We start from the raw sequence: 20,673 nt of genomic DNA, 5'->3' as shown, positions 1-20,673 counted from the left end.
CTTTGATATGATAGGATTCTGTCACAGTTTGGACCCAATGAAGGAGTTACTCGCCCTGCCAAATGTCTTGTATTTCATAGATCATTGCTAACAGCACTAGGTGAAATGTCAAAGGATAAACAACTGTAAGAAGGGCTGCTTTTCTTTTTAAGTCTTTGCTCCATCCTCTATCCTATACATGGTGTCTTATGAGCACATTAACTCACTAATATAAGGTATTATGCTTATTATTTAGGGAAAATAATCTGTGTGAATTAAAATTATTTTGAAGGTTGGATGATTCTTAGTAATAATACTAAATTTGAAATATTAGGCATTTTTTTCCTCAATGATTACATTTGATAACAACTAAACTAACAAAATGCATGAAACAGTGGCCTTCAAGACCCTGGGAAGCAAGTGCCAAAGAACTGTGATCTCTAAGAGACATGAAACAACTGAGTTATGTCTTAAGGTCATCCTAGCTTAATGTCTAGAGGGTGTCTAGGCTGAGACACAGTAAGACGAAAACGAGGCAAAACCCAGCAGATTCCCTGAGGTCAGGAGATGGAGCTGGGAGTCTGGGGAAGACCAAGATAGTCAGAGTATTGACGAGGAGAGATCTGAAAAGACAGAGAACCCTGGAGAGCAGCAGAGGGTCCCACTCAAGAGTTCATCAGGACACTCATCAGAATATGTGTGTGAGGATTTTACTCAAGTCTAAGAAATGTATTGCAAAGTACTGGAAGAAACAGGATGTGGTACACACACAGAGCAGGAATAGTGCCTGTTCCTACTGGAAATATGGAGAGTCTTATAAATTCACTGGTATTGGTAAAGAGACCATGCTTCAGGACTGGAGATTCCCTCTAGTCCCTCTCAGCAGACAGAGCAAGAAAATTTGTGTGTATACTAACCCAGGTACACACACATAAATACATTTCTATATATTACCATCATTATCTATATTAAGATAACCGGCTGGGCGCGGTGGCTCACGCCTGTAATCCCAGCACTTTGGGAGGCCGAGGCAGGTGGATCACAAGGTCAGGAGATCGAGACCATCCTGGCTAACACAGTGAAACCCCGTCTCTACTAAAAAAAAATACAAAAAATTAGCCGGGCGCGGTGGCGGCACCTGTAGTCCCAGCTACTCGGGAGGCTGAGGCAGGAGAATGGCGCGAACCCGGGAGGCAGAGCTTGCAGTGAGCTGAGATCCGGCCACTGCACTCCAGCCTGGGCGACAGAGCAAGACTCCATCTCAAAAAAAAAAAAAAGCCCTGTATTTCACCTATTCAACCACCTTCTCCCTCAATTTGAACCCCTGGGAACCACTCATCTGCCATTTCTATAGTATTGGCAATTGTGGAGGGTCATATAAATCAGTGGTCCCAATGTTGTTGGCACTAGAAACCAGTTTTGTGGAAGGCAATTTTTCCACAGGCAGAGGGGAGGAATAGAAGGATGGTTTCGGGATGAAACTGCTCCACCTCAGGTCATCAGGCAGTAGTGAGATTCTCATAAGGAGCGTGCAACCTAGATCCTTCGCATGTGCAGTTCACAACAGGGTTCGCCCTCCTATGAGAATCTAATGCCACCGCGATTCCACAGGAGGCGGAAGTCAGGCAGTAATGCCCGCTTGCCCACCAAGCTTGCCACTGGACCAAACTTGCTATACAGTCCGGTTCCTAGCAGGGATCAGCAGTACCGGCACCAGTACATGACCCGGGGCAGGGGGTTGAGGACCTCTAATATAGATGGAATGATGCAGTATATAGTATTTCTAAACTGGCTTATTTCATATAGAAGTATGTATTTGAAGGCCCTCCATATGTTTTCTTAGCTTAATATCCTACCTTTAAAAAAATTACTGAATAGTCTTTTAGTACTGGATGGATAAATGAACTTTAGCACATGGATAAAAAATCATATCCATGTGCTAAAGTTCATTTATCCATCCAGTACTAAAAGATACCTTGATTGTTTCCAGTTTGGTGATTATGAATAAACTACTATAAACACTATATGCAAGTTTTTATGTGGGCGTACATTTTCAGCTAAGGTGAGTATATACTTAAGAGAGCAATTGGTGGATTGTATGGTAAGATATGTTTAGCTTTGTAAAAATAATACTGCCACATTGCCCTCCAACATGGCTGTACCATTTTCTATTGGCACTGACAATGGAGGAGAGTTACAGTTGCTCTGCTAGATTTTTCTCGTCTGTTTTTCTGCAGCTTGAATATGATATGTCTAGGTGTGACATGTGTGTGTGTGTGTGTGTGTGTATGATTTATTCTGCTTAGTGTTTTCTGATTTTTCTGGATCTCTAATATGATGCCTGACAATAATTTTTTAAGATCCTTGGCCACTATTAATTGTAAGGTTTTTTTCTCCTGTGTTCTCTTTTACTTCTTCTTCAGTATTCCCAGAGTTCTTGAATGTTCTGTTCTGTTTTTACTGTTTTCATTTTTTCTTGCACTTCATTTAAAATAGTTATATATGACCATATATGTATGTGTGTGTGTGTGTGTGTATATATATATATGATCCTATCTTAAAACCCACTTAGGCAATGTTACATTTAATGATAAACACATTGAAAGGTTTGCTTCTGTTACAGTGTTTTCTTATTTTTAGTGTTTCCTTTTGCTTCTTTCTGTTAATTTTCACCATTCAGTTTATGATGTCCGTCTGTGCTTACATGTTGTCTGCTTTTGCAATTAAACACATAACGTATTATTTATAGTTTATTTTAAATTACTTAGCTGATAATTCCAATATTATGTTATGTTAGAGTCTGGTTCTGAAATGTGTGTTGTAGCTATAAGTGGCAGAAACTCAAAAGACTTATTTTTCTTTTTGCCTTTTGCCATGTCTTGCAATTTGAATTGTTGTTGTTGTTGAAAACCAAACATATTATATCAGGAAATGAAAACTAAACTAAATAGGCATTAAATGCAAGAATTTGCTAATCTGGTCATAAGTAGAGCTTTCTTTTGTAACTATAGGTGGCAGATGCTTCACATGTCTCTAATGGCCTTTTTAACTATCTCTACTCTTGACTATGGTCTTCTATAAATACCTCACTTGAGAAAGATTTTGCATTTTGTCGTTCTACCAGTGGTATTAATCTCTTGTTCTTATACAGGAGCCAGCTTTGTTGGTATGGTGGTAAAGCGTGGGACCAGTAGCATTCTATAACCTTTTAGTTAAATTTCAATCCTGTATGCCTATGACTCAAAGTATAACCTTCAGAAGCAGACTTTTGTTTTTTAGCAGCTTTAGTTGCATGAAAAAATTGATCAGAAGGTAGAAAGATTTCTCAAATACCTCCTGTCTCCACACATGTACAGCTTCTCCCATTATCAACATCCTCCAGCACAGTGGTACATTTCTTGAAATTGATGAATCTACAATTAAATGTTATCGTGACCCAAATCCCACAGTTTACATTCGGGGTCACTTTTGGTGTTGTACAGTCTATAGGTTTAAACAAATTTATAATGACCACTATAGTATCCTACATGCTAATTTCACTAACCTGAAAAGCCTCTATGCTCTGGCTATTCATCCCTCCTTTATCCCTGAAAACTCTGACATTTTTACTGTCTTGATAGTTTTGCTTTTTCAAGAATGTCATACATAACGTAGCCCTTTAACATTGCCTTCTTTTGCTTAGTAATATGCATTTACGTTTCCTCCATGTTGTTATATGGTTGGATATTTCATATCTTTTTATAAAATTCCAGTTTCTGGAGGTACCATAGTCTCTTTTTCCATTCATCTAATGAAGAATATCTGCTTCATTAGACGAACGGATAAAGAGACTATGGTACAAACTATGGTACAAGTTTTGACTATTGTGAAGAAAACTGCTATAAACATCTGAGTGCAGGTTTCGTGTGGGCATAAATGTTCACTGCACTTGGATACATGCCAAGAAGCATGATTATTGGATTACAAGGTAAGAATATGTTTTGCTTGATAAAAATTGCCCAGTTGTGTTCCAATGTGGCTATCCCATTTTCTACTACTACCATCAATGAATGAGAGTTCCTATTGTTCCACTGTTTCATCAGCCTTTGGTGTTTTCAATTCTCTTGACTTTGGCCATTTTAATAGGTATGGACTGGCATGTCATTGTTGTTTTAATTTTCATTTCTCTGATGACGTATTATATGGGAGCATCCTTTTATATGTTTAACCTCTGTGTATTTCTTTGGTGAGGTGTCTGTTAAGATCTTTTGCTCATTTTTTTGGGGGGGGTGGTTGTTTCTATAATTTCAACTTTTAGTTAGATTCAGGGGTTATATGTACAGGTTTCCTACCTGGGTATATTGCATGTAGCTGAGGTTTGGGGTATGATTGATCCTATCACCCCGATACTGAGGACAGTACCCAATAGTTTTTCAATCATCACCACCCTCCCACCCTCTACCCTCTAGTTGTCCCCAGTTTTTATTGTTGCCATCTTTATATCCTTGAGTACTCAATGTTTAGCTCCTAATTATAAGTGAGAACATGTGGTATTGGATTTTCTGTTTCTGTATTAATTCATTTAGGATAAGTCCTCTAGCTGCATCCATGTTGCTGCAAAGGATATGATTTTGTTCTTTTTCATGGATATGTATTTTTCCATGGTGTATGTGTACCACATTTTCTTTACCCCATCCACTGTTGATGGGCACCTAGGCTGATTTCATGTCTTTGTGATTGTAAATAGCACTGTGATGAACATACAACTACATGTGTCTTTCTGATAGAATTATTTATTTTTCTTTGGACATATTCCCAGTAATGAGATTTCTGGGTTGAATGGTATTTCTGTTTTAAGTTCTTTGACAAATCTCCAAACTGCGATACACAGTGGTTGAACTCATTTTCATTCCTACCAATATTATATAAGTATTCTCTTTTCTCCACAGTCTCACTAGCATCTGTCATTTTTTGAGTTTTTAATAAAAGCCACTCTAACTGGTGAGATATGGTATCTCATTGTGGTTTTGATTTGTATTTCTCTGATGATTAGTGATGTAGAGCATTTCTTCATGTTTGTTGGTCACTTGTATGTCCTCTTTTGAGAAGCGTCTTTTCATATTCTGTGCCCATTTTTTATGGGGTTATTTGCTTTTGGCTTGTTAATTTTCTTATAGATTCTGGCTATTAGTTCATTATCAGATGCATAGTTTGCAAATATTTTCTCCCATTCAGTAGGTTGTCTATTTACTCTGTTCATAGTTTCTCTTTCTGTGCAGATGCTGTTTGGCTTAATTAGGTCTCTCTTGTCAAATTATTGTTTTTGTTGTTTGCCCTTTAAAAAAAAAAGCTTTATTTAAATTATTGAGTGTTAAGAGTTCTTTGTATATTTTGGGATAATAATCCTTTATCAAATATGTCTTTTGCAAATAATTTTTCTCAGTGTGTGGTTTGTCTTTTTATTCTCCTGACAATGTCTTTCACAGAGCAGAAATTTTATTTTTAATGTAACACCACTTATAATTTCTTTCTACCTTGGATTATGCCTTTCATGTTGCACCTAAAAATTCATTACCATATCCAAAGTCATGTAGGTTTTTTTCTATGTTACCTTATTGGAGCTTACTAGTTAGTTTTGTGTTTTTCTGTTTTTTTGTTTGTTTGTTTGTTTGCTTTGATGCTGTTGTTGTTTGTTTGTTTGTTTTGAAATGGAGTCTCGCTCTGTCACCCAGGCTGTAGTGCAATGGTGTGATCACGGCTCACTGCAACCTCTGCCTCCAGGGTTCAAGCCATCTTCTGCCTCAGCCTCCCAAGTAGCTGAGATTGCAGGTGTGTGCCACCACATCTGGCTAATTTTTTTGTATTTTTAGTACAGAAAGGGTTTCACCGTTTTAGTCAGGTTGGTCTCGAACTCCTGACCTCAGATGATCTGCCCACTTCAGCCTCCCAAAGTGTTGGGATTACAGGTGTGAGCCACTGAGCCCAGCAGTGTTTTACATTTTGATTTTTGATTCATTTGGCACATAGTTTTTCTGAAGAGTGTAACATCTGGGTTGAGCTCTATTTTTTGCATGTGTCCCGTTGTTACAGGGCCAATTGTTTTAAATACTACATTTTCTCCATTGTATTTCCTTTACTCCTTTGTCAAACATCAGTTGAATATATTTGTATTGGTCTATTTATGGAATATCTATTTTATTTTATTAATCAACTTGTCTATTATTTTGTAAAGATCCTGTTGTCTTGATTATTGTAGCTTTAAAATGAGTCTTAAATTTTGGCAGTGCCAGTCATACATTGTTGTCTAATACTGTTTGCTATTCTAAACCTTTTGCCTCTCCCTATAACATTTAAAATCAGCTGGTGAATATGCACAAAATAACTAGCTTGGACTATGATTGGGATTGCATTGAATTCATAAATTGGGAGAAAATTGACATCTTGACAATATTGAGTCTTCCTATCCATGAACATGTATTATTTGTCCATTTAGTTCTTCAATTTCTTTCAAAAGAATTTTGTAGTATTCTCCCACAGACAGATCGCATACATATTTTGATAGATTTATACCTAAGTATATCATTTTATTGGGTGATAATAAAAATGGTACTGTGCATTTAATTTCAAATTCCACTTATTTATTGTTGTTATAAAGGAAAATCATTGATTTTTAATATGAACCTTGTATTGTACATCCTTAAATTTTCAGATTTTAGTTTCAGAGTTCTTTGACAATTCTTTTAGATTTTCTACATAGACAATCATGTCACCTGTGAACAAAAACAACAATGACAACAGCTTATTACTTTATCCCAGATCTGTATACAATTTTTGTTCCTCTGTCTGAGTGCATTACATAAGATTTCCAGTATAATGTGGAAAAACAGTGGTAAAATAAAATAGCTTTGCTTGTTCCTGGTCTTAGTGAAAAATCTTCCAGTTTCTCACCATTAAATTTGATGTTATCTGTAGATGTTTTGTAGATTTTTTTGTTTATCAAATTGAGGAAGTTATCCTCTATTCCTAGTTTTCATTAGAGCCTTTAGCATATTAGTTATAGTTGTTTTAAATTCTCAGTCTGATAATTCCAAGATTTTTGCCAGATATAAATCTGGTTCTGTTTCTTGCTGTGTCTCCTTAAATCGTCTTTGATCTTTTAGCAATCCTCATAATATTTTTTTGAAAGCTGGATATGATATACTGAGTAGAAAAAATCCATGCATGTAGGTCTTAAGTAATACGAAGATAAATTGTCAAGGGAAGGAAGCTTCTACAGTTCTATGATTAGGTCTGAGTTTCTTAATGAGCCTGTACCCGTAGATAGTGAACTTCACAAGGGCTTCTCAGACCCCCTTCCACCTGCTTAGGTGGGACAGGTTGGTTTAAAGGAGCTGGAGTTGGGTACTTCCCTTTCTCCAGGTCAGATAGGCTTTGATAAAACTGCAGCAGGTTAGACTCGGGTTAAAGAGTTTCTACTGAGGTTAGACCTTGTTAAGAAGAATGGAACACTGGCATATTTCAAAAAGTGTTTTTTTTTTTTTTTTCCTCTCCCCTGCCAGAATCACAGGGAGTTTTTTCTCTGATATCCACTGTGAGAAACTGGTAGAGCTCCAGGAGGCAAACTTCATAAAAGTCTGGGGCCACCTCCTACCTGGGTCTCCCTCTAGTTTTTCTCTCTCAGACTTCACAATGAACCCACAGCAATTTGTCAGTTACAATTCGGGTTTCCCTCTCCTGACACAGGTTCCTGTGGAAGTGTCTGTTCATGGATTTTGTCTTTGGTTGAGTTGTAATTCTATTTATTTGCTTTTTTGCATCCCCAGTCTTAGAGACAGCATCATGCTCCTATGACCTCTTTATTTTTATGATTCTAAGAATAATTATTGATTGTTTTAGTTTGTTCAGATTTGTATGTCAATAGGACAGAGTGGCAACTTCTAAGCTTCTTACATGTCAGACTGGAAACAAGAAGTTCAGCTTTTTTGTCCGTTTGCCTTTTTCCCTACTCACTTTTCTGGCTGCAATGTTTGCAACATAATTTCTTAAAGCCCTGTTATACCAGCCCGATGATTTTTCTGTGTTAAGTGAGGCAGGAAGGCTAGAGGCATCAGGACGTCAGGCTGAAATCCCTTTTCCCACCTGAGACATAGTTCTGGCAAAGTCTTTCACCTGAAGTGTAAGCCTTTGTTATGAAGAAGGCTGAGTATATTTTACAGAGATTACTTTTCCCATCATGCAGCCAGAGGCCCAAATATCCTGGTTCTTCACTGCGAGAACCTAGAGTGATTTCTGGAGATAAACTCAGCAAAATTATAAGGGTTCTTCTAAAACTATGACCCCCTAAGGGGTTCTCACTATTGCCCTAGTCCACATTCATTCTCCAGCAATGTGTTAAAATTATCATTTAAATATTCCTAACATGTGATGACCCCTGTAACTTCTGCTTCAGCTAAGCAGATCACAGTGGCTGAGTCTCTGCACACCCTGTCCCTCCAGATTTCAGGATGGCAGTTTGTCCTGTGACTTGTCTCATGGGCCCAATAAAAGTCATCAGATTTTAGTTTGTTCAGACAGGAGAATGGGAGTGAAGACATCTAAGTGGGTTTTTTTTTTTTTTTTGAGACAGGGTCTCACTCTGTTGCCCAAGCTGGAGTGCAGTGGTGTGATCTCAGTTCACTGCAACCTCCACCTCCTAGGTTCAAGTGATTCTCCTGCCTCAGCCTCCAGAGTAGCTCGGATGACAGGCGTGTGCCATCAAACCTGACTACTTTTTGTATTTTAATAGAGGCGGGGTTTCACCATGTTAGGATTGCCTTGTATATTATTCCTTGGACGTTAGGAAGATGCTTGAGACACTGAGGGTATTTGTTTGCTTGTGGGGTTTTTTTTTATTTTTTATTTTTTGCTATTACTATGTCACTTTATTTTTTCCCATAAGTTATTGGGGTACAGGTGGTATTTGGTTACATGAGTAAGTTATTTTGTGACGATTTGTGAGATTTTGGTGCACCCATCACCCGAGCAGTATACACTGCACCCTATTTGTAGTCTTTTATCCCTCACCCCCCCCACTTTCCCCCCAAGTCCCCAAAGTCCATTGTATCATACTTATGCCTTTGCATCCTGATAGCTTAGCTCCCACATATCAGTGAGAACATGTGATGTTTGGTTTTCCATTCCTGTCCTGAGTTACTTCACTTTAGAATAATAGTCTCCGATCTCATCAAGGTCCCTGTAAATGCTGTTAATTCATTCATTACTGTTAGTTTTATATATATATATACGTGTGTGTATGTATATGTATTTGTGTATATATATATGTGTGTGTGTGTATGTGTGTGTGTGTGTATACATATAAAACCGTTTCTTTGTCCACTCGTTGATTGATTGGCATTTGAGTTGGTTCCACGATTTTGCAGTTGTGAATTGTGCTGCTATAAACATGTGTGTGCAAGTTGCTATAAACATGTGTGTGCAAGTATCTTTTTCAAATGACTTCCTTTCCTCTGGTAGATACCCAGTAGTGGGATTGCTGGATTAAATGGTAGTTCTACTTTTCATTCTTTAAGGAATCTCCACGTTTTCCATAGGGGCTGTACTAGTTTACATTCCCCCAGCAGTGTAGAAGTGTTCCCTGTTCACCACATCCATGCCAACATCTACTGTTTTTTGATTTTTTTATTATGGCCATTCTTACAGGAGTGAGGTGGTATCACATTGTGGTTTTGATTGGCATTTCCCTGATCATTAGTGATGTTGAGCATTTTTTCATATGTTTGTTGGCCATTTGTATATCTTCTTTTGAGAAATGTCCTTAGCCCACTTTTTGATAGGATTGTTTGTTTTTATCTTACTGATTTGACTTCGTTGTAGATTCTGTATATTAGTCCTTTGTCAGATGTAAAGATTGTGTACACCGTGTGTTGTCTGTTTGCTTTGTGGACTGTTCCTTTTATGGTACAAAAGCTCTTTAGTTTAATTAGGTCGCAGCTATTTATCTTTGTTTTTATTGCATTTGCTTTTGGATTCTTGGTCATAAAAATTCCTTGCCTAAGCCAATGTCTGGAAAGGTTTTTCCAATGTTATTTTCTAGCATTTTTATAGTTTCAAGCCTTAGGTTTAAGTCCTTAATCCATCTTGAGTTGACTTTCATGTAAGGTGAGAGATGAGGACCCAGTTTCATTCTCCTACATGTGGCTAGCCAATTACCCCAGCACCATTTGTTGAAAAGGGTGTCCTTTCCCCGCTTTATGTTTTTGTTTGTTTTTTCGAAGTTCTGTTGGCTGCAAGTATTTGAGTTAATTTCTGGACGCCTTATTCTGTTCCATTAGTCTATGTGCCTATTTTCATACTAGTACCATGCTATTTTTGGTGATTATGTCCTTACAGTATAGTTTGAATTCAGGTAGTGTGATGACTCCAGATTTGTTCTTTTTGCTCGGTCTTGCTTTGGCTGTGCAGGCTCTTTTTTGGTTCCATATGAATTGTAGAATTCTTTTTTCTAATTTGGTGAAGAACGATGGTGGTATTTTTATGGAGATTGCATTGAATTTGTAGCTTGCTTTTGGCAGTATGGTCATTTTCACAATATTGATTCTACCCATCCATGAGCATGGAATGTGTTTCCATTTGTTTGTGTCATCTATGATTTATTTCAGCAGAGTTTTGTAGTTTTCCTTGTAGAGGTCTTTCAACTCCTTGGTTAGGTATATTCCTTTTTTTGTTGTTTGGTTTTTTGTTTGTTTTGCTACTATTGTAAAAGCGGTTGAGTTCTTGATTTGATTCTCTGCTCAGTCGCTGTGGATGTATAGAAGAGCTACTAATTTGTGTACATTAATCTTGTATCTGGAAACTGTGCTGAATTCTTTTATCAGTTCTAGGAGCTTTCTGGAAGAGCCCTTAGGATTCTCAAGGTAAACAATTATATTATCAACAGTGACAGTTTGATTTCCTCTTTACCAATTTGGATGCTTTTTTTTTTTTCTCTTGTCTGATTGCTCTGGCTAGGACTTCCAGTACTATGTTGAGGAGTAGTGGTAAGAGGGCATCCTTGCCTTGTTCCAGTTCTCAGAGGGAATGCACTCAACCATTTTCCTCATTCAGTGTTATATTGGCTGTGGGTTTGTCATAGATGGATTTTATTATATTGAGGTATGTCCTTTGTAGGCCAGTTTTGCTGAGAGTTTTAATCATAAAGGATACTGGATTTTGTCGAATGCTTTTTCTACATCTATTGAAATGATCATGTAATGTTTATCTTTAGTTCTGTTTCTGTGGTGTATTATATTTATTGACTTGCATATGTTAAGACATCCCTGTGTCCTTGGTTTGAAACCCACTCGATCATAGTGGATTATCTTTTTGATATGTTGTTGGATTCAGTCAACTAGTATTTTGTTATGGATTTTAGTATCTACATTCATCAAGGATATTGGTTTGTAGTTTTCATTTTTACTTATGCCCTTTCCTGGTTTTGGTATTAGGTTGATGCTGGCTTCATAGAATGAATTAGGGATGGATCTTTCTTTCTCTATCTTGTGGAATAGTGTCAAAAGGATTGGTACCAATTCTTTTTTGAATGTCTGGTAGAATTCTGCTGTGAATCCGTCTGGTCCTGTAGTTTCTTTTGTTGGCAATTTTAAAATTACTATTTCAATCTTGCTGCTTGTTATTGGTCTGTTCAGGGTAACTAATTCTTCCTGATTTAAGCTAGGAGGGTTGTATTTTTCCAGGAATTTATCCATCTCTTCGAGGTTTTCTAGTTTATGTGTGTAAAGGTCTTCATAGTAGCCTTGAAGACCTTTTGTATTTCAGTGGTATCAGTTGTAATATCTCCCGTTTTGTTTCTTAGTGAGGTTATTTGTATTTCTCTCTTCTTTTTTTGGTTAATCTTTTCAATGGTCTATCAACTTTATTTATCTTTTCAAAGAATCAGCTTTTTGTTTTATTTATCCTTTGTATTTTTGTATCAATTTCATTTTGTTCTGCTCTGATCTTAGTTATTTCCTTTCTTCTGCTGGGTTTGGGTTTGGTTTGTTATTGTTTCTCCAGTTCCTTGAGGTGTATCCTTAGAATGTCAGTTTATACTCTTTCAGTCTTTCTGATGTAGGCATTTAAGGTTATGAACTTTCCTGTTAGCACTGTGTTTGCTGTATCTCAGAGGTTTTGATAGGTTGCATCATGACTGTTCTTCAACTCGAATAATTTTTTAACTTCCATCTTGATTTTGTTTTTGACCCAGTGCCCATTCAGGAGCAGGTTATTTAATTTCCATGTATTTTCATGGTTTTGAAGGTTCCTTTTGGAGTTCATTGCCAGTTTTATTCCACAGTGATCTGAGAGAGTGCTTGATATAATTTTAATTTTCTTAAATTTATTGAGACTCTCCAGATTGCTGGTCTGGTTTTATTTTTAATGAACCCTATCACCGATGTTTTTTGCCTTATTAATAAAATGTTATACACATTTCTTTAATGGAGAGTATGTTTTCTGGACCATATGGAGAAGGTTTATTATTGCAAAGATTTCTTTTGGTAAATAGTAGGAAATGCTGTAGTGGTGGTGGTTTGCTTTGTGTGTAAAAACAATGACAGTAGTTCATTCTTCTTATGTACAATGAGGTAGTACAAAATCCATGCTTTATGCCACATTTCAATAGCTGTATTTTTGGTCAGTGGTGCATCAAATAGATATAAACCAAACACAGTTCTATGTTACTATTCTCAATTTCATTTCAAGAGAAAAAATATGTATAAGTGTATGTAGATGTGTGTGATTGTTTTTGATAACATATGGTAAGACAGCACTGAAAATTTCTAAACATGTTGCATAGTTGTGAGGATACTTATAGCTATACTGATTTTTTTAAAAATAGCACAAAATCAGTAAAAGTTGTGACATTTAAGAAATGAGGTTATTTATTTCCCTCTTTTTCCTCCTCTTTCTTGTAATCTGTCTCTCTCTTTGTATCTTTTCCTGATTTCACACAGGTAATAATACTGCACTAAGTTGTTTGTTTGTCTTTTTTTTTTTTTTTTTTTTTATTCTGAGTCTGCCTGCTAGGAAGGCACTAAGATTTTAAAGCTTTGGCCTAGTCTGCTCCATCTATAGACACCAATACATAGGAAAAATACTGGATGAGAATAAGATTAGGGAACTTCAGCCCTGATCAAACATGCGATTTTAAAGCCTCTCAATTGATTTCGGCAATTTAGCTTGCATGTCTTTTTCTGCCATTGTATGAAATTTACATAACATGGTATTCTGGTCCGTCATTGATGATCTGTCAGAAATGATGACTTAGAGTTTCTCTAAAGGAGAAATGAAGGAATTTGTCCAAAGCTACAATGCAAGAAAATGATAAAATCCCTAAATATGCAGGTTAATGTAGATAAATGATAGGCACCCTAGTTGGTTTAGACAATAATTCAGGTAAATAATAGAATTTTTACTTGGCCTAGAGTACTCCAAAGCTTTTCCTCTCTCCACCGCATAAAATTATCTCTAGCTTTGGAGTGTATTTTTAAATTGATTTAAATGAATAATTTAATTTTAATTTTAATGAATAATTTATATTCATTGTTTGCTGCTTTTGCTATTTCATAGTATTTAAAAATATATCCCTACCTTAAGCTTCAAAATTTGGAATTTGGGGCTTTGGGATAAAAATTAATTTATTTAGAAATCTACATAAGAAAGAAGGGATTTTTAAATATTTTGCCTATTAAATTGTAAATCGAATAGTGATTTCATTTAGACATACAAATCCTGTATGTTATGATTTCTGGATGTTAGCAAGTTTGTGGAATTAGTTCAAAATATATTCTAAAGATGTGTTAAATTGTAATCTTTTTTAAAAATTTTTGATTAGGTTATGAAACTGTTAATTAGCAGGATTAAATATACAGAGGGATTTATTAGACATCATTATTGGACGATGTTCTCAAAATATCAAAAAGTATTTAAGAAAATACCCTGAACTCTTTTATTATCTACCTCAAAAGAAAAAAGACTACATTATTTCAAGTCAGTTATATACATATTTTGAAATGCATAATTTTCATGTTAAATTATAAAACAAAATATGGAATTAATGAAACACAATATGTTTTAAGTCTAAGTTTTGTCATTAAAATTTGAAGGGAAATAAAAAATAATACTATCCTCTCTGAAACTCAGGATCCTAAGTTTAGAAATGGGAATTTGATAGTTACTATTTCAAAAGACAATTGCAAGAATGAAATTTGATAATATATGTTAAACACTTTAGTGACTTGCACAGAGCAAAGGCACTCTGTTATGTTAATTTAATCATTTGAACATTCATTCATTCATTCTATAAATACTTGTTATGTCTACCATGAACAGGCGCTGCTAGAGACACTGAGGATACTGTTAAGACAGCAGTTAAAATTCTGTTATTAAAGAGCTTCCATTTTAGACAGAAGACAAATCATAATTAAGATGTATAAATATATAGTGTGTTAGTGATAAGGAATAAGAAGAAAACACACAAAATAGGGAAAGGCAATATTAAATTTGAGGGTAGAAACTAAAAAAATACACAATGACAATTAAATTTAAATTTTAGATAAATCATCTTTTAAAAGTGTATGTCTGATGCAATATTTCCCACACAGTATCAAGACATACTAAAATATTATTCATCATTTATCTGAGATTAAAATTAAATTTGGCATCCTTTTCTTTATTTGCTAAATCTAGCAACCCTACTAAAAATTAATTGTAAAAAATTTGCAAGGATTCTTTTCTTCTCAGAAGGTAACTATGATGGTTAATATTGAGTGTCAACTTGATTGGGTTGAAGGATGTGAAGTACTGTTCCTGCGTGTGTCTGTGAGGGTGCTGCCAAAGGAATTTAACATTCGAGTCAGTGGACTGGGAGAGGCAGACCCACCCTCAAACTGTGTGCACACCAATTAATTAGCTGCTAGTGCAGCTAGAATAAAACAGGTAGGAGAAGATGGAAGAGCAGACTTGCTGAGTCTTTGGGCCTTCATCTTTCTCCCACACTGGATGCTTCCTGCCCTAGAACATCAGACTCTAAGTTTTTCAGGTTTTGGACTCTTGGTCTTACACCAGTGGTTTGCCAGGGGCTTTTGGGCCTTTGGCTACAGACTGAAGCCTGCACTACTGCTTTTGAGGTTTGGGGAATCTGACTGGCTTCCTTGCTTCTCAGCTTGCAGACAGTCTATTGTGGGACTTCACTTTGTGATCGTGTAAGTCAATTTTCCTAATAAACTCCCTTTCATATATACATCTATCCTATTAGTTCTGTCCCTTTAGAGAACCCTGACTCATACAGTAACTGTTGAGTAAGGCACTGAAATAAATGAGGGAACCAGGCAAGAATATCTTTGGGGAAGAGGACTCTGGAGAAGAGGAGTCAGCAAGCACAAAGGCCCTGAGTTGGGAGAGTGCTGCGCTGGAACAAGATGACCAGCAGAGCTGGAAGGAGCTATGTGAGCAGCTTCCAAAGCAGAACAGGTCATAGATAGCAGGGTAGCTGAAGCGGTAAGACTTCTTCTGTCAGAGAAAAGATTTTGTCTTTTATTCTAGGTGAGATGAAAAGCCGTTAAAGGGTTTTGAGCAGATAAGTGGCACGATATTTTTTATGGTTAATTGGCATTATTCTTGCTGCTGTGTTCAGCATGTTCAGAGAAATACAGAAATGGAGAAGCCACGGAGTGGGGCTCATAGAATAATTCAGGCAGGTGATGGTGAGTTTGAACCAGATTGATGATAGACGGGGTAATGACAAGTGATCAAAATCTGGATATACTTTGAAAGAAAATGTGACAAGATTTGTAATAGACTGGATGGTCAGCATAGAATGACTCCAAGATTTTTGGTAAGAGCAACTAATATCTGTTTCATCTACCTTTTGTTACGTTTAATAGAAACACAATGCTATATGTTATTAGAGAGAGAAAAAAAGTACATAATAGTTTTATACTTTTCTCTGATTTTGTTAGAAAGCAGTAGTTTTCTTCATGAGGAAAAAAGCAAGGAAAGAGAATTGGCTTGGAAAGAGTGGAATAATGAGAAAGACGTTTTCAAGTATTTGCCACAAAAGTCCTTGCAAAGCAAGATAGAGTACTTCTCATTTCATGTAAATATATAAACACATACCAGAGGCTTGGAAGGGTATCATGGTGGGGGGATGAAAAGATGTTGGTTAATGGGTACAAACATACAGTTAGATAAAAGGAATACGTTCTAGTGATCAACAGCACAGTAAGGTGAATATAGTTAACAACAATATATTGTACATTTAAAAATAGCCAAAAGAGAACATTTGAAATATCCCAGCACAAATAAATGATAAATTCTTGAGGTAATGGATATTCTAAATACCCTGATTTGATTATTACACATTGTATGTGTGTATCAAATATCACATGGACCCCAAGTATGCAAAAATATTATATATTAATTACAAATAATTTAAAAATATAAACAGTATTATAGTTCATAACATAATCAAGAGAGAAATATAGTTAAGTTCAAGTGTTACCACTAAATTTATTTCTCTTTTTACTTCAACAACAGCTTACTTATATCTTCTTTGAGAAAATTATTTTGTATATGTGGCTAATGTTGCCTTCTAAACACAGATTACAGCACGCATCATCAGAGCTATGTTATTCCCCTGCCCCCAACATTTTGTTTTATTATAACTAGTCTTTTGCCTTTCAAATCATGAAATAAATAATTCAAATACTGGTTATATTTCTGAGAAATCTACTGTTTCAGGGAACAAGTAATATAGTGGACCAAACACTAGTTCTGGTGAAATAAACACCAGACTCAATCACTTACGAGTATTGTGGTTTTAGACAGACTTAATGTATTCGAGTCTCAGAATCTTCATCTATAAAATGGTTATAGTGATTATAATACTGCCTACATTGGCTGGGCGTGGTGGCTCAAGCCTGTAATCCCAGCACTTTGGGAGGCCGAGATGGGCGGATCACGAGGTCAGGAGATCGAGACCATCCTGGCTAACAGGGTGAAACCCCGTCTCTACTAAAAAATACAAAAAACTAGCCGGGCGAGGTGGCGGGCACCTGTAGTCCCAGCTACTCGGGAGGCTGAGGCAGGAGAATGGCGTGAACCCGGGAGGCGGAGCTTGTAGTGCGCTGAGATCCGTCCACTGCACTGCAGCCTGGGCGACAGAGCGAGACTTCATCTCAAAAACAAAATATAATAATAATAATAATACTGCCTACACTGTAGAGTTCTTTGGGAATAAAGTGATAAAGTGCCTAAATTTTATATCACGAGGGTTGGTATATAAATACATTTCAGTGAATTGACTAATTTAGTGACTAATTGATTTGTTTTGTCCCTTCACTACATAGAAAAAATATGTAGTAGATATTTTTTACTTTAGACCACTCAATAACTCAAATTTCACTTTACGTTTGCAAAATTTTAAATATGAATCTCAGTGGAGGCAGAGTTCACCTCCCAAAATTGAAGCTGAAAACTCTAGATCCTCATTTTTTCTGGTCTCATTGCAGTTAGAACAGAAGTGTGAAACCTAGGCTCAACTGTTCAGTGCCATTTGGCCAGAACTCGAGACAGGATCTAGGAAAGCTAAGTGGCAGAAAATAGTTTATGGTGGCACCCAATCTTTAGCAGTGTTGATACGGTACATTGTCATATTAAGTGGCGCCACATACCAGGAAGGTGTAGGATGCGGGCTGAGGTACTAACTGTATAATCTTAAGTCTGGGGCACATGAGGAAAGTGAAGGACTCAATTATGACTCAAGTGATAGTTTTAAAATTTATTCAAATCTGAATTTGGATCAGGTTTTGGCTTAGGAAAATCGGGTTACGAAGTAGAGAAGAAATTTAAGGAGACAGCCTTTCCTACAATTTTGAGAACTACCAGTATCATTTAAGGAATCTATTTAGTGCTTGAACCAGGCAAGTGTGAATTTTGTTACTTAGAACCAACAAAACTAAATGAAATTCTTATTATTTTCAGAAGACATCTGTCTAGAAAACCTTAGGCTTTATATTATACTGAGCAATGTGTTACTATGGCCATAGAATTCCCTCATAAATCTAAACCAACTTTTCTGGGACTAACTAAATAAAACGCTCCCCATTAAAGCTGATAAAGATGGTGACTACTTCTCTTAACTACTATAATGTAAAAATTGTCCTATGGTTTAACTGCATTCTGTTTTGTTAGGTCAGAGAATCAACTCTGTGCTAAAAAGGCAAAATGATCCACTGATCATTGTTGCAGCCACCATAAGTTATATTATGTGCATATTTACTTAGCCTCTTTGACAGTAGTCTACAATAGAAAAACAATCACCCATTTGGACTTCAAATTTTGAAAATCCTGATTCCACCACTGTCTCAGGCTGAGAGTTATAAATTAATCCCCCAACAAGCAAAGTCAAAATTTATACTGTGCAATAAATCCTATAGTAAATATGACCATAGACTTTGATTAGAAGGAGAAGATGGAAAGTTTACTTAACCCATACTGGTGTGGAATGGGGACAGAGAGTTGTTGAAAGAAGGTTCTTTTGAGAAGTAGCATGAATAGAATCTTAAAGGACTGTGGGGGAGAAAAAGGATAAAACAGTTCAGGAATAAAAAATGTCCTGTTCAAAGATACTAGATCGAAGCTTGAGTGAAAGTGTATGCCATAGGTAATTCATCTTTTAGTAATATAAAGTTCAGGCAAGAGAGTGGTAAGACATGAATATGACAAGCTGGGTAGAATCTAGACTGTAACAAGTCCATGGCATGCTATGTAGTGGGATTCCATCGTGAAAGTAATAAGGAATGAGTGAAGAATTTCTAATTGAATGTAGAAAGGTTCTTATTTGCACCTCTTAAAGGCCATTCATTGGTATAGTTAGAAATATACTGCCATTGTCCATGCAGTAAAGGTCATTCATTGGTATAGTTGGAAATATACTGCCATTGTCCATGCAGGATATGATGAGGTCCTCAACTACTGAAATTCTACTGGTGAGTAAATCACATTGCTTAGATATTTAAGATAATGATACTTAAGGGTTAAAAGGGGTCGGCCGGGCGCGGTGGCTCAAGCCTGTAATCCCAGCACTTTGGGAGGCCGAGACGGGCGGATCACGAGGTCAGGAGATCGAGACCATCCTGGCTAACACGGTGAAACCCCGTCTCTACTAAAAAATACAAAAAAAAACTAGCTGGGCGAGGTGGCGGGCGCCTGTAGTCCCAGCTACTCGGGAGGCTGAGCCAGGAGAATGGCGTAAACCCAGGAGGCGGAGCTTGCAGTGAGCTGAGATCCGGCCACTGCACTCCAGCCTGGGCGGCAGAGCGAGACTCTGTCTCAAAAAAAAAAAAAAAAAAAGGGGTCATGCTATGTCAATAGTTGAATATGGGTTATGAGAAAAATGCAGGACTCAATAGTGACTCTAATGATAGCTTCAAACTTCATTTAGACATGAATTTGGATCTGCTTTTGGCTTGGGAAGATCATATTCTGAAGTACGGGGGAGATTTTTTTTTTTCCAGTTCCCTTTATAATAGCAGTCGGTTCATTTCAATAGCAAATAAGTGTAGTTAAAAAGGATCAGTAAAATATTGTAAGGCTGTTGTGAGAATTAAATAAGATTATACATAAAATGTTTGACATAATATTTACAACATAGCCGAGCTTTCTTAAATACTTTGCGTTGACTTCATCCTAGATATTGAAAGGACATATGTTACATTATATTTCCTTGACAGTCAATATCTTAGTTTTTTTTGTAATTTAACAAAAAGATTGACCAATGAGGTTAAACATAGTGACTAATTAGACTGAAAAATTCCAAGGCAAGTGGTTATATCTATCTTTTTCACAGTTTAGCACAGTTCTTGGTAGACAGTGAAAAAAAGCAACATACATAATTGACAGAGAGATGAGTTATTGAAGGAATGAATAAATGGATGAGTAAAGCCATGATTAATATGTAATCCAGGAAATTGAGAGCTTAATTTAAATTATTCTTATTTCATGTCCAACTTTTGTTCTAAAAAATCTTTTATTTTCATTTAACAAACCTTATATAGGTATAAATATATTTATGTTGGTATATTTATAATGGGCACTTCACTTATTTCTGAGATTTTTGAGAACTCAATAAAAAATTATTATGATACATAGATAACCATTTACAAAGCTGTGCATTTGCCCTACTGAAAGCATGCTTTACAAATATAACTATGAGCATAACTATGTAACTGAGAGAAAAAGCTATTCAATTAGTTGGCCCCAGGAGGAAAAAGATAAAGAAAGCCAGGAAGGTTGTGCCAGATTGCAGACATGTTTTAACTTTATGCTCTAAGCCATTTATTGCAACCAGTTATTTTGTGAATGGATGTAGAAAAAGATAATGCAAAGCCATTTATCTGTCTCTCTATTTTATTCTACATCCATTAAAATCAGAGTAGTATCAATACTTAAGGTCCAAGATATAAAATCATTTCCATATTGAATTCACAATTTCCTTGTAAACGTCATCAGTGTATTTAAGCAGGTCTTGAATCACAGTAACGAAAATAAACATCCTTGTTTTGTTCCTAATCTTTGTGAGAAAGCTTTTAATCTTTCACCGTTAAGTATATTACCTGTGGGTTTTCTATAAAAGCTCTCTATCATATTGAGGAATTTCTCTTATTTTCCTAGATTTCT

Source organism: Theropithecus gelada, chromosome 20 (genome assembly GCF_003255815.1).
Source record: "Theropithecus gelada isolate Dixy chromosome 20, Tgel_1.0, whole genome shotgun sequence".
In the NCBI taxonomy this organism is placed as follows: domain Eukaryota; kingdom Metazoa; phylum Chordata; class Mammalia; order Primates; family Cercopithecidae; genus Theropithecus; species Theropithecus gelada.
This window is presented reverse-complemented; position numbering follows the sequence as displayed.